This window comes from Miscanthus floridulus, chromosome 19 (genome assembly GCF_019320115.1).
Source record: "Miscanthus floridulus cultivar M001 chromosome 19, ASM1932011v1, whole genome shotgun sequence".
In the NCBI taxonomy this organism is placed as follows: Eukaryota; Viridiplantae; Streptophyta; class Magnoliopsida; order Poales; family Poaceae; genus Miscanthus; species Miscanthus floridulus.
In genome coordinates this window covers 22,971,605-22,986,635 of record NC_089598.1, presented here as the reverse complement: position 1 = coordinate 22,986,635, position 15,031 = coordinate 22,971,605, and the positions used below count along the sequence as shown (strand labels likewise).

Genomic DNA, 15,031 nt, shown 5'->3' with positions numbered 1-15,031 from the left:
ATAGCCTAATAAAAATTTCTACAACAACACTTAACCAAATGGTTAGACAATTATGAGGCGAAGCGAGTGTTGCGCTAGCCTACTCAATAATGCAAGCCACCTACCACAATTCTAGTTTAGATAGTGTCAATTCACACAAGAGCAATGACTCTACCCTATGTTAGTGTGCTCTCAAAGGCTAACTAAAGAGCCACACCAACCAAGCATGCAAGCTCTCACAACTAGCTACACTAAAGAGCTTGTCAACTAGTTTGCGGTAAAGTAAAGAGAGTGATCAAGAGGGTTATACCGCCGTGTAGATGAATGAACCAATCAATCACGAAGATGAATAACAATGATGACCAATCACCTCGGAATCAAATGATGAACACAATGATTTTTACCGAGGTTCACTTGCTTGCCGGCAAGCTAGTCCTCGTTGTGGCGATTCACTCACTTGGAGGTTCACGCGCTGATTGGCATCACTCGCCAAACCCTCAATAGGGTGCCGCACAACCAACACAAGATGAGGATCACACAAGCCACAAGTAATTTACTAGAGTACCTTTTGGCGCTCCGCCGGGGAAAGGTCAAGAACCCCTCACAATCACCACGATCGGAGTCGGAGACAATCACCTCCTCCACTCAACGATCCTTGCTGCTCCAAGCCGTCTAGGTGGCGGCAACCACCAAGAGTAACAAGAGAAATCCGCAGCGAAACACAATCACCAAGTGCCTCTAGATGCAATCACTCAAGCAATGCACTTGGATTCACTCCCAATCTCACTATGATGATGAATCAATGATCTAGATGAGTGGGAGGGCTTTGGCTAAGCTCACAAGTATGCTATGTCAATGGAAATGGCCAAGAGTCAAGCTTGAGCCGGCCATGGGGCTATATATAGAGCCCCAATCAAATAGAGCCGTTATACCCCTTCACTGGGCAAAACGCGTTCTGACCGGACGCTCCGGTCAGACTGACCGGACGCTGGCTCTCAGCGTCCGGTCGCTCGATGTCAGCCACGTGTCCAGACTCAACGGTCATCAGCCTCGACCGGACACTGCTCCTTCGAACTGACCGGACGCTGAAGCCCCTGCGTCCGGTCGTTTACAGTAAGCTCCCGAGCATGACCGGACACGTCCGATAAAACTGACCGGACGCTGAAGCCCCAGCGTCCGGTCATTTCCAGTAAGCTCCCCGAGGCAAGTTTTTTCGACCGGACGCGTCCGGTCCACCTTGACCGGACGCAGCCAGCGTCCGGTGCTCAACCCTAGCCTACTGTGCCGTCTGACAGCTCGACCGGACGCAGCTTTTCAGCGTCCGGTCGCTGAGTGACCCAGCGTCCGGTCAGTAGACCGATGCCAGCATCATTTCGATCAACTCCATTTCAACTCTTACTTCTTCACCCTTGCTCAAGTGTGCCAATCACCAAGAATTTTGCATCCGGCGCAATAGAAAATAGACATTTCATTTTCCCGAAAGCGCCGAATCCCAAACCCATCTCAACCCTACAAACACCTTGTGCACATGTGGTAGCATATTTTCACAAATATTATCAAGGGTGTTAGCACTCCACTAGATCCTAAATGCATATGCAATGAGTTAGAGCATCTAGTGGCACTTTGATAACCGCATTCCGATACGAGTTTCACCCCTCTTAATAGTACGGCTATCAAACCTAAATGTGATCACACTCTCTAAGTGTCTTGATCACCAAAACAAAATAGCTCCTACAAGTTATACCTTTGCCTTAAGCTTTTTGTTTTTCTCTTTCTTCTCTTCAAGTGTAAGCCCTTGATCATCTCCATGCTATCACCATTGTCATGTTATGATCTTCATTTGCTTCTCTACTTGAAGTGTGCTACCTATCTCATGATCACTTGATGAACTAGGTTAGCACTTAGGGTTTCATCAATTCACCAAAACCAAACTAGAGCTTTCATGCGTCCGATCAGGTCAAGTGACCGTTGGAATCGGGACACGTGGCCATCTACGGACGACCGGACGTTGAGGTCCAGCGTCCGATCAACACGACCGGAGCGTCCGATCGGCCCGATTTTTGCTCAGTAAAGGGGTAACGGCTAGTTTAGCCCTTGGGGCTATAAATAGAAGTGGCCTTTGGCCATGGCTGGTGCTGAGCACCTTGGGGGACTTTGTGTCCATGCTTGAGAGTGCTTAGGAGCCCTCCATCTCATACATACTTGATAGCGATTATCCGATTGTGTGAGTGAGCGATTCTAGTGCGATTACATTGTGAGGTTGCATCGAGTGGCACTAGGTGATCGAGTTGCAAGCCGGTGGTGCTTGTTACTCTTGGAGGTTGCCACCTCCTAGATGGCTTGGTGGTGGTCTCCGTCGAAGCGCGCAAGAAGTTTATGTGGCGCTCCGGAGAAGTGCTTGTGAGGGGCATTGTGCTCGCCCCGTGGAAGCCGCGAAGAGCAACTCTAGTAAAGCGTGTCATTGAGCTACCCTCACTCAAGGGGCAGGTTCTTGCAGTGCCTGACGTGCGGGCTTAGCGGGTGATGCTAATTAGCCGCCGAACCACCAAGTGAGCGGTCGACACAACGGGGACTAGCGTGTTGGCAAACACGTGAACCTCGGGAGAAAAATCATCGTGTCAACCTTATTCTTCCCGTTGGTTTGCATCCCCGTTACATAAGCTTGCAATTACTTTTATACATATTAAGCTTGTGTAGTTGCTCTTATAATTAGATAGCTTGTGTAGCTTGCTAATTACCTTCTTGCTTGTGTAGCATAGAAGTAGCTCCCTTGTGTAGCTAATTTGGTTTTAGTAACCTTGTTAGTCACATTGCTTAGTTTGTGTAGCTAAGTTTTTGCGCTCTCTAATTAGGCATTAGTTGCCTTGTTATTGAGCATTGCTAGTGAGCTTAGTTAGCTTTGTGCTTTTGTTTACTAGCATGTGTAGGAGCTCCCTTGTTGCTTAAAGTACTAGTGGCATAGGTTTGTGTAACATTGCTTCTAGAATTGGTTAGGTGAGCTCTAGTTAGCCCGGCACCTTTGTTGCTTGATTAGTATCTTTGGAAGGTGCTAGAGAACATAGATAGAGGGGTGTAGTCTTAGCTAGACCGATAGTTATAATTCTGCACTTGTTTCGGTTAGCCGACGCGATTATTTTTAGAAAAGACTATTCACCTCCCCTCTAGTCCGCCATCTCGACCCTTCAGAAAAAGAGTGAGTTTTTTTTAGCTGAGCTTCAGTTTCTGAAAGGGCCAAATAATATAGATATGGCCGGTCAGGTTATTATCAAAAGCAAGAAAATGCCAGGTAAATGTCTAGGTTTTAGGCATCCAACGTCACAACTTACTTGAAACCTTCTCAATTTTTTATCATAGCATCTGCATGCGATAACATGACGCCCCGACAAGTTTCGTAATTTTCGGACTTTGTTCGGATTTTATATGATTTAAATACACTTTTCCCATAAGTACCTCATCATGTTACGTCAACAAGATGCTCGACATTTCATGTGAGTTTCTGGATACGGCCTCAACATACACCAAATATCATGAATATCATTTTTTGAATCACCAAATTCCATTATTTCATGCACCTGCAGTTCAAATTTGAAGTATGCAAAAAAATTCAACGAAACGAAAAAAATTAACAAAATATACCAAAAAAAGTCAAAATTGTCCCAAATTTGAACAAGGAGTTTTAAATAATGTGAGAAGGCCTCACAAAAAATATGGTAAAAAAACAAAAAAAAAATTCTTCCCCGAGTGCCTTCCCTGGCACTCGGCAAAGAGGCCCTTTGCCGAGTGTCATGACAGGGCACTCGGGGAAGCCAGCCTCTTTGCCGAGTGCCAGGGTGCGACACTCGGCAAAGCAATTTTTTTTAGTTTTAACGGCGTGGGCGAGCTGGGCCGTCAAGTAACATTTTTCTTTACCGAGTGCCGCTCTTCCCTGAGTGTTGCACGCGGGAAAGAGGGCCTTTGCCGAGTGCCGCTCTTTACTGAGTGCTAGGCACTCTGCGGCACTCGGCAAAGCCTCTCTTCCCTGAGTGCTATTCTTTCCCGAGTGCAACACTCAGAAAAAATTGGCTTTGCCAAGTGCCCGATTTTTGGCATTCGGAGAAGCCTGCGACACTCGGGGAATTTTGCCTCTCCCGTAGTGCGTAGACCCAACATGCCTACACCGCTGGTCGCTCGTCTCCACAGCCTGCGCCGCCAAGGCCTCCTACAACCAACGTGTCTGCCTTCGCATGCAGCGTCGAGTCTCCTGCACTAGGACCACGTCGTGTCCTGTGCCACCACTGCTTGCACAGAGCAGCTCATCCCTCCGCCGAGGCCGAGAAGCTCCGAGAAACTCCCCTTTGTTCCACCAACACCGAGTGCCGAGCGGCTCCCCTACGAAAAGAAATGTAGACGCCCCAGAAGCTAACGAGCACGTCACCCTTCTTGATAGCATGGATCCATGTTTAGGAATGGCGGCGATGACTTCAAATCTTTTTTAAGAGCCATCCACATGAGTATGCCGGGCATGTACTAGTAGAGAAGAAGCATTACAATAAAAAAAGAAACAAGAACAACAACAATCTCACGGAGGAGACAACAACAAAACCACTTCTGCAAGAAACACAAAGCCTACGATCTTGAAAGCAACGGATATCTAGTGACAATGCATGCCAAAGAGCATAGGCAATGTAAACTAGTATAGGGGAAGTAGGTTTTCGGCAGTGATGCCTCCATGGAGGGGAACGACATCCGTAGATGCCATCAACACCGAATGGAGAATCAAGGTTTTTCATCCAACCTCCTAGAGGACAAGGGGCCTCACGACAATGTCTCCAATGAGGGACGTGCTACCAAAGGCGTCACCATTGTCGGCCAAAGCCAAAGGGCCAAGCAGGGCCTTCGCCCGAGAACCCCCAACACCTAAGCCCAAACCAGTGACATCGTGGACAATCACAACCAACTGCCACCAGCAAGTGATCGTTGCGGGCACCGACAAGGTCTCGATCCGGCATGCGTGACCTGCCGCCGCCACGCCAAGCCACTAGAGCCGCCTTCATCCTACATGGCACGAGCCATCGAGGGAAGCCACATCTTGTTCCTACACCAAGCAAAGAGCGTCGCCAACGCCATTGCACATCAACGCCCCACAAGTGTCTAGAGAAACCACGAGCATCTGCGCACAAGCCGCTGTCTTCAACGAGTCGCCATCCGCTGTTGTCGCAGCCAGTCATCATATACCGCAGGTCCGCAGCTAACCAGAAGATGCCAACTCGGGGGGGGGGGGGGGGGGGGGAGCACGCCGCTCCACTAACCATTTGAACGATGGCTTCGAATCCATCACCCCAACTAGCTAGCAACTGTAGGTCTGCAGCATGGACATGGATTTTTTTTCATTTCAAAGAAGCGAAGCTAATAATTATCTATACGATGAAGGAGACATGAATGTTTTTCTTGATAACCTTAATGTTGTCCTGTTTGCTATAAGAGATTAATTGTGGGATCATATTTGTTTGGTGAAATACTTATTTTTTGTATGAATATTGAACTTCTAATTTTTTTTGCCATAAGAGATTAAGGGGTGTTTGGTTTTCCCTTCTAATTTTTAGTCCCTATCACATCGAATGTTTTGCACTAACTTAAAGTATTAAATATATAGACTAATTACGAAACTAAATGCACATATTAAGACTAATTTGCGAGACGAATCTATTAAGTCTAATTAGTCTATGATTTGACAATATGTGCTACAGTAAACACGTGCTAACAGTAGATTAATTCGTCTCATGGATTCTGACGACTTCTGTAATTTATTTTATTATTATTATTCGAAACACCCGATGTGACATCCCTTAAACTTGGGGCAACACCTCAAGGGCTGTGTATTATTTTATAATATTCATGCAATATGCTGTGTGGCAGTGAGCTACGAGGAAAAAAAATAGCATATGAAGCAAGTGACTTTTGGCACCAACCAGCAAGTTACTGTGCACCCACAGTAGCAGCAGAAAGCAATTGGCAGCTGGAGCACTCGCACTAGCAGCAGGAGCACAGTAACATTTATAGGGCCATAGAAAAAAAAAGACATACTTTTTCGGCCATCGAATAGGTCACAACGAATCAGTCAACAGCCATGGCTTTGTAGTCAATTTGAACCTTTCGTTGATCTATTCAGACTATCTATTATATGTAGCAGCCAGCCAGCCAACAGTTCCTGCATCCCAAACAGTAGTGTAGCCGTTCCTACAGCGGCAAATAGTCTGCAGCTGCAGCTCTGAGATAGCAGCCGATGGGCTATGCAGCTGTAGCAGCTGCAGCTCAATCAGCCACAGAAATCTCAAGCGAGCAGATGTCCGCTTATACGTAACTAACAATCAGTCAATCAGAGCATTCATATTTAGAGGCGATTGGAAAAGATTGAAACAAATTGGCCATGTTCGCGTGCCCTTAAACCTGGCTTGATCTGCTTCTTTTTTTCATCCGGAACAGTGTTTTCCTCTCACAAATTCCTCCAGATTTCTCCAGAATTCCTCACTTGTCACTTCCTTGTCAGACACACATCCAAACTAATCTTGCATGCTCACATCACAAGGACAAAAAAATTGATACTGAGACCTTCGTTTGGCACAATGCTATTACGGTTAGAGCTACGTTACACCTAAGCTATTAGACCATCTCTGGCACTTGCCAGTATTTCTTCATTGGCTTAATCAAAAGTCCTGCCAAATATGTACATGCGAAAACAACTGATGCAGCCAAAACAAAGCAAAAAACGATGGAACTGAACTGTTTTCTGCTAAAAGCTGAAACCACAAAATATGACTTTTCTTGCCTTCATTGGAAAAGCGAAAGCCCCCTAACAAACAGGGTCTTAGTTGAGCTCCAAGAATTCTTGGTGGAGCTAAGGGCACAGCAAATCTGAGTTCTAGTTCTGGGTCTCTCAAAGTCAGAGTTATTTGTTCGAGCTTTTTTATTTGTTCCCGAGAGAATGTTTTAAGGTTCTTATTTAAATATACATCCCTCTAAATTGCAGCTCACTTTAAACTTGTTCTATCTTCTAAGTCAAATTTCGTCACTTTCATCAGATTTATAGAAAATTGTGCATCAACGTTGATGACGTCAAAATTAGTTTCACTGAATTCTTCATAAAATACTTGATAGTTGTGCATTTGTTTGAATTTATAGATGTTAATATATTTTTCTTAAGACTTATCCGGTATTACTAAAGTTTGACTTCGAACAAGTCTAAAATAAACTACAATTTGAACAAGTCTAAACTAAACTACAATTTAGAATATTCGTAGCAGAATCTAAATTTCATACCTAATTAACGTATAGCTTGAAATGGGACCTACTGCTAATTGGCCACAAACTAAATTTTATGCGTTCTATCGTAAGGAAGAAATGCCAATGCCAGCGCTACATCACATGTTTTTCGTGTCTACGATGATGAATTCGTGATTGATCCAGAGTCACCTAATTTTAAGTGTTCGGCTGATCTGTTTTTGGATTGTTTCAGCTTAGTCTCTCACACAGAACACTATTAAATCATCCAAAATCAACCGTGCTAAAGCGGCCGAGTGTACCAGCCGAAAACGCGCTAGAAGTCGTGCGTCCTGTCCGCTCACCTGCCGCACCCGCACGCCACTACGCGAGTACAGTGGGCACAAATTCTTATCACCTGGCCACCGCCGACGCCGCGCGTCCTGCTGCCCCGGCCGGTTCCGGCCGCGACCACGTCGTGGTGTTCCCGTTCATGGCCAAGGGCCACACGCTCCCGCTCCTCCACTTCGCCTCGGCGCTCGCGGCGCACCACGGCGGCCTCCGCGTCACGGTGGTCACCACCCCAGGCAACCTCGGCTTCGCGCGGCGCCGCCTCCCGGCGCGCGTCGGCCTCGTGGCGCTCCCGTTCCCCAGCCACCCGGAGCTCCCCGCGGGCGTCGAGTTCACCGACGCGCTCCCCTCGCACTTGCTCTTCCCGGCGTTCCTGCGCGCCACGGCACGGCTCCGGGAGCCCTTCTCGGGGTACCTGGCCTCCCTCCCCGCGCCGCCGCTCGCGTTCGTCTCCGACTTCTTCCTCGGGTTCACGCAGCGCGTCGCCGGCGACGCCGGCGTCCCCTGCGTGACGTTCCACGACATGTCGGCCTTCTCCCTGGCGCTCTGCTTCTCCCTCGCGACCAGGCCGCCCCCGGCCGAGAGCATCCAGGACGGCGCCCCTTCCGCGTCCCGGGGTTCCCGGAGAGCGTCACGATCACCGCGGACGAGGTCCCGCACGCCGTGGCGCAGGCCGCCGACCTCGACGACCCGGTGACACGGTTCTTGTTCGACGAGGTCCGCAACTGGGACTACAAGAGCTGGGGCGTCCTGGTGAACAGCTTCGACGCGCTGGACGGGGACTACGCCGCGATCCTCGAGTCATTCTACCTCCCAGGCGCGCGCGCCTGGCTAGTTGGCCCGCTGTTCCTCGCCGCCGGCTAGTCACCCGAGGGCGGCGATGACGACGACGAGGACCCCGAAGGGTGCCTCGCGTGGCTCGACGAGCGGCGGCCCGGGTCGGTGGTGTACGTGTCGTTCGGCACGCAGGTCCACGTTGTTGAATTATGTGGCGCTGGATGACCTCTACGGGTCATGTGCTCTCATATATATAGAAGATGAATACATGGAATGTTACATGCGTGACTATTGGTGCACGGCAAGTCAGGAGACACAGCTCCAAGAATAGAGGATTCCCCTACTATGTATAGATATAGCCTTCTATGTTTAACACCCCCCTCAATCTGGACGATGTAACACTAAGTTCAGATTGCGCCGAAAAAGACTGAAAGAAGAGACCGGTAATGGCTTTGTCATAATATCTGCAAGCTGGTCTTTAGAAGATATGAATCGCACATCAAGCTAGCGAGTTGATACGCGTTCACGAACAAAGTGATAATCAACCTCAACGTGCTTCGTCCGGCGATGAAAGATTGGATTGGCGGACAAATAAGTGGCACCAATATTGTCACACCATAAACTGGGTGCTCGTGCCTGTGAAATCCCAAGCTCTCGCAGTAGCACTTGAATCCAGATTAATTCTGCAGTAGCATCAGCAACCGCCTTGTATTCAGCCTCCGTACTAGAGCAGGAGACCGTTGGTTGTTTGCGTGAACTCCAGGAGATAAAATTGCCACCGAAAAAGATGGCATAGCCACCAGTGCTGCGACGATCATCAGGATTCCCGGCCCAATCAGCATCCGAGAAGGCACTAAGCAATGAAGAGCCCGACTTGGTGAAGCATAATCCCATGTCAGCAGTGTCATGAAGATACCGAAGAATCCGTTTGACCGCCGCCCAATGTACAGTAGTTGGGGCTGATAAAAATTGGCAAACTCTGTTGACACAGAAAGAAATATCAGGTCGTGTCAGGGATAGGTATTGGAGAGCACCAACAACACTCCGATATCGTGTAGTAGTATCCTCAGGCGAGAGTTTGTCACCACTGTCTAGCAGCAGCTTCTCACTGGGAACCATAGGAGTGGACACGCCTTTGGAGGTGAGCATATTAGTGCGGGACAGTAAATCTTGTATGTACTTGCGCTGTGTCAGAACAATCCCATGAGGAGTATGGCGTACTTCAATCCCAAGAAAATAACTGAGGGTGCCAAGATCTTTGACTGCAAAATCAGCCTGGAGCTGTGTAAGGAGTCGCTTAGTAGCCATAGAAGATGAGCTGACTATAATAATATCATCAACATAGATGAGAATATACATTTGAATGCCCGCCTTGTTAAAGATGAAAAGAGAAACATCGGCCTTTGAGGCTGTAAATCCCAGCTGCAAGAGTTTGGAGCTAAGGCGAGAAAACCAGGCACGTGGTGCTTGTTTGAGGCCATAAAGAGATTTGTCCAGCTTGCAAAGATAATCAGGATGTTGAGAATCAACAAATCCAGGGGGTTGTTTCATATAAACATCCTCGTGAAGAAGACCATGGAGAAAAGCATTCTGAATATCAATCTGCCGAATAGGCCAACCACGAGAAACAGCAAGCGACAATAAGAGGCAAATAGTAGTAGGCTTAACAACTGGACTGAAGGTATCATCATAATCAACCCCATACTGCTGTTTGAAACCTTTGGCAACCAGACGTGCTTTGTAGCGATCAATAGATCCATCTGGCTTTTGCTTGAGTTTGAAAACCCATTTGCAATCAATAACATTAAGACCAGCACGAGGAGGGACTAAGTGCCATGTTTTATTTTTGAGAAGTGCCTGAAATTCGTCATCCATAGCCTGACGCCAAAGAGGATGCTCCATAGCAGCAACATGAGAAGTAGGTTCAGGGGCAGAAGACCGAACCACAGAATATGTGACCGTTCCATCGGTACGTACTTTGGGGCACCTGATATTATGCCGTAGTCGTGTACCGTACGGATGAACGGGAGGTGCATCAGCCACGGCACTTGATTGGGCAGCAGTACCAGAGGGAGCAGAAAAATCCACGGCATGAAGTCCCGGTTGATCAGCAGCCCCGCATGATCGCCGAGCGGGGCACCCAAGTCAGCAGGTATGGCAGGTGCTCCCGAGGCCGACTCACGCGACAATGATGCAGTGGACAGCGGCAGCATTACTGGGGATGGAGGTGCCTGATTTTCTGCATCCAAAAAATTAGCAGACACAGATGCATGCATATGATCACAATCCAAATTAGTACTGCTGTTACCCACATGCAAGGTGCGCAAATCAGGAATGGAAGGCTGTGGTTGCAAGGTTTGGGAAGTGCTGGGGGGAGTCCTAGTGAAAGGAAAAACACGTTCATCAAAAATAACGTCTCTAGAAATATAGACACGGCCGGAATCAGTGTCAAGGCACTTGTACCCCTTATGCAAAGGACTGTAGCCTAGGAAAACACATTCCTTGGATCGAAAAGAGAGCTTTTGTTTGTTATAGGGACGAAGATGGGGCCAACAGGCACACCCAAAAACTTTTAGTAGTGAATAATTGGGTGGTGTATGAAAGAGACGTTCCAAAGGACATTTATTGTCAATGACACGAGTAGGAAGGCGATTGATGAGGTATGTGGCGGTAAGAAACGCTTCATCCCAGAATTTAAGAGGCATGGCAGCATGAGCTAGAAGAGCAAGGCCAGTTTCAACAATATGACGGTGCTTGCGTTCAGCAGACCCATTTTGTTGATGTGTGTGAGGACACGAAACACGATGAGCGATGCCAAGAGAACGAAAAAATGTGTTATGAATTTTCTGGTATTCCCCACCCCAATCGGATTGGACACACTTAATTTTAGTATCCAGGAGGAGGCGCTCAACATGCGCCTGGAACCGCAAAAATATACGAGGGGCGTCTGTACGATCATGCATCAAATAGATCCAAGAAAATTTACTGAAATCATCGATGAAGCTGATATAATATTTAAAACCCCCAACGGATTGAGGTGCAGGGCCCCATACATCAGAGAAAATTAGTTCCAAAGGTGACGAAGACCGATGAATAGAACTAGTGTAGGGCAATTGATGACTCTTGGCTAACTGACATGCATTACAAACTGGCAAAGGTGACTCTCTAGCACACGGAATATTATTGAGACGCAAAATTGACTGAACTACTTGGGATGAAGGATGGCCAAGCCGTGCGTGCCATTGGGCGTGACTAGTAGAGCTGCTCACTAAGGCGTGCTTGAGAGCAACGACATCAGACGGCTTGATAGGGTAGAGGCCAGACTCACACCGCCCTTCCAGAAGGCTTCTCCTCGACGTGCGATCCTTAATAGAAAAATGCCATGGATGGAATTCAAAGAAGACATTATTATCATGAGAAAAATTATGAACGGAAAGGAGATGTTTAGAAATATCAGGCACATGCAAAATATTGCGCAATGCAAGAGGACGAGCAGCAGTATTAATTGAAGAATGACAAACATGCAGAATCTGCAAACCTGTGCCGTTGCCGACTTGGACTTGTTCGCCTCCATGATAGCGTTCACGAACAGCAAGACGGTCGAGATCACTTGTGATATGGTCAGTGGCGCCCGTGTCACTGTACCAATTGGGATCAATCTCGTAGGAGGCACTACTGGATTCAGGTTCTTTGCCGAGTGCCTGAGGCACTCGGCAAAGGCTATATTGCACTCGGCAAAGCATACACGGCAAAAAATTGATCGGCAAAGCACTCTTTGCCGAGTGTATTTTATCGGGCACTCGGTAAAGGCGGGGCACTCGGCAAAGAAAAGCGACCGTCACGGCGCCGGTCCCGTTGACGGTCACTTTGCCGAGTGTCAACCCTGCAGGCACTCGGCAAAGATTTTTTTAATTTTTTTTAAAAAATTTCTTTGCCGAGTGCCAACCCTCCAGACACTCGGCAAAGATTTTTATTTTTGCCGAGTGCCGTCCAGGGAACACTCGGCAAAGTATTTTAAAAATAAATCTTTGCCGAGTGCTGTCCAGGGGACACTCGGCAAAGTATTTTAAAAATAAAAAAAATTTCTTTGCCGAGCGCCAGATCTGAGACGCTCGGCAAAGAATTTTAAAAAAAATTTAAATTTTTGCCGAGTGCCAGATCTGGGGCACTCGGCAAAGAAATTAAAAACAAAAAAAAAACAAATCTTTGCCGAGTGCCTAATCGCAAGCGCTCGGCAAAGAAGGCCGTGACAGGACGCCGTTTTACGGGCAGCCTATGCCGAGTGTAGAGATTTTGCCGAGAGTCTGGCACTCGGCAAAGAAGTCCTTTGCCGAGTGCCCGTGTTTGCCGAGTGCAATTCTTTGTCGAGTGCCCGATTTTTGACACTCGGCAAAGAATTTTGCACTCGGCAAAGTCTCTGTTTCCAGTAGTGAGGAGGTAGTCGCCATAGCTGCAGAGGGAGGCTCATCTTGATAGGACTCGTCCATCCTATACCACACTTGACGGCGGTATGACCCGTCTTGCCGCATATTTGGCATGGAGGACGAGAAGAATTACCGCGGCGACCGCCACGGCCATCAGAAGGACGAGGGGGCGCACCACCCCGGGTATACGCAGGATGACCACGACCGCGATCCCCGCGCCCGCGGTTCCTCTGCTGGCCACCACGACCAGCATAATTGGCCGAGGATCCATGATGCAGCTGCAGTTCGGCCTGATGTTGCAGTTGACGGGCTTCAAACGCCATCAGATGTGCAAACATATCATCAAGCGTGAGGGGTTCACTCTTGGTTGTCATCGAGGTGACGAAGGGGTCATAATCAGGGCCGAGACCGGTGAGGAGATACGTGATCACCTCATCGTCGCGTAGGGCAGAACCGGCGGCGGCCAGCTCGGAGGCCAGCCCTTTGATCTTGCGAAAATAATCTGCAGCAGAGAGGTCTCGCTTCTTGGTCGTGGCAAGCTCCACACGGATTTGAACGGTGCGGGCGCGAGTGGCAGAGGAGAACATCCGCTGCAGCGTGTCCCATGCCTCCTTGGATGTGGTAGCATCAACCACATCTTGGAGGACGTCCTCAGAGATGGAGGAGAGAAGGCCACTAAGGACCTGTTGATCCTGATCATACCACCGGGCATAAGCCGGGTTGGGGACCTGGTCAGCACCGGCAGCAGTCGAAGAGGCGACGAACATGGCGGGTGCAGTGATGGATCCATCAAGATAGCCCATAAGCTTCGTACTCCGCAGATAGGGGAGGAGCTGGGCGCGCCATATGATGAAATTAGTCTTGGTGAGACGAATTGTAACGGCGTGGTGGAGAGGAATGGGCGCAAAGGCTGTCGCCATGGTAGATGAGGTCGTGTTGGAGATGGTGGAGGAGGAGGAGGAAGAAGAAGATGTGGTAGACATTCTTCAACGAAAAATCCTTGGCTCTGACACCATGTTGAATTATGTGGCGCTGGATGACCTCTACGGGTCATGTGCTCTCATATATATAGAAGATGAATACATGGAATGTTACATGCGTGACTATTGGTGCACGGCAAGTCAGGAGACACAGCTCCAAGAATAGAGGATTCCCCTACTATGTATAGATATAGCCTTCTATGTTTAACACACGTCACCGTGGCGCAGCTCCAGGAGCTCGCGCATGGGCTGGCGGACTCCGGCCACGCTTTCCTCTGGGCCGTCCGGTCCTCCTCCGACACGTGGTCGCCGCCGGTGGACGCGGGGCCCGAGGGCAAGGTCGTCAGGGGGTGGGTCCCGCAGCGGCGCGTGCTGGCGCACCCGGCGGTGGGAGGGTTCGTGAGCCACTGCGGCTGGAACTCGGTGCTGGAGAGCCTCGCCGCCGGGCGGCCGCTGCTGGCGTGGCCCGTGATGGCCGAGCAGGCCGCGAACGCGAAGCACGTCGCGGACATCCTCGGCGCCGGCGTCCGCGCGGGGGTGAGGGCCGGCGCAAACGTGGCACCGGAGCTTGTCGGCAGGGCACAGGTGGTGGAGAAGGTCCGGGAGCTGATGGACGGCGGCGGGGCCGGGCGGAGGATGCGCGCCAGGGCCGAGCACCTCCGGGAGGCGGCGCGGGCGGCCGTAGGCGAAGGCGGCACCTCGCGGCTGGCGCTCCGGCGGTTGGTGGACGAGCTTCAGCGAACCTACGACGGCGGGCGCAACGATGAACAGTGTAGCTGACAGTGCCTATAACGCCCTAACGTAACACGTGATCGAGGAGACGAGGACGGCCGGTGCTGCCGATTGCCATGGCCCATGAGGTGTTGTCCAAATGCTTTGCCGTTTCTTCCATATGTATTGCCATGGCGCATCAGGCATGCTATGTACGTATCAGATTGATCAGATCCCGGGTGTGTCACAAGTCACAAGTACGTACGTAGTTTAGGAGGTGTGAAATTTTTTGTTAAATCATATAAAGACAGGTAAACAGACAATCTACACAATGGATCATCTATTTGACTGTCTGCAAATAGCATAATACATGTATGCATGATGCATCCAGCATCCATGATCAAGAAAAACATGTTCTTTAGGTGTCATTGTGTTTTTTTTTTTTTACTCTTTTAGGTGTCTTTGTGTTGCTTGTATAAGAGAATGCCTCACCATGAAAGAACAACCATTCGTGTATGAGAGAAAAAAAGGAGACAAACAATCTAATACATACACCTAACAGCTCACGGTGGC

General features: G+C 49.1%; 1 non-coding gene and 1 pseudogene across 1 annotated transcript; one reads left to right on the top strand and one right to left on the bottom strand.

Moving 5' to 3' along the window:
- The first annotated feature begins 7,636 nt into the window (after window positions 1–7,636).
- LOC136529128 (UDP-glycosyltransferase 73B5-like) lies at window positions 7,637–14,825 on the top strand (annotated as a pseudogene).
- On the bottom strand, window positions 13,077–13,216 carry LOC136530144 (small nucleolar RNA Z247). The gene has a single exon (XR_010777639.1). It is a non-coding gene; the product is annotated as a small nucleolar RNA Z247 (small nucleolar RNA).
- Window positions 14,826–15,031: the final 206 nt, after the last annotated feature.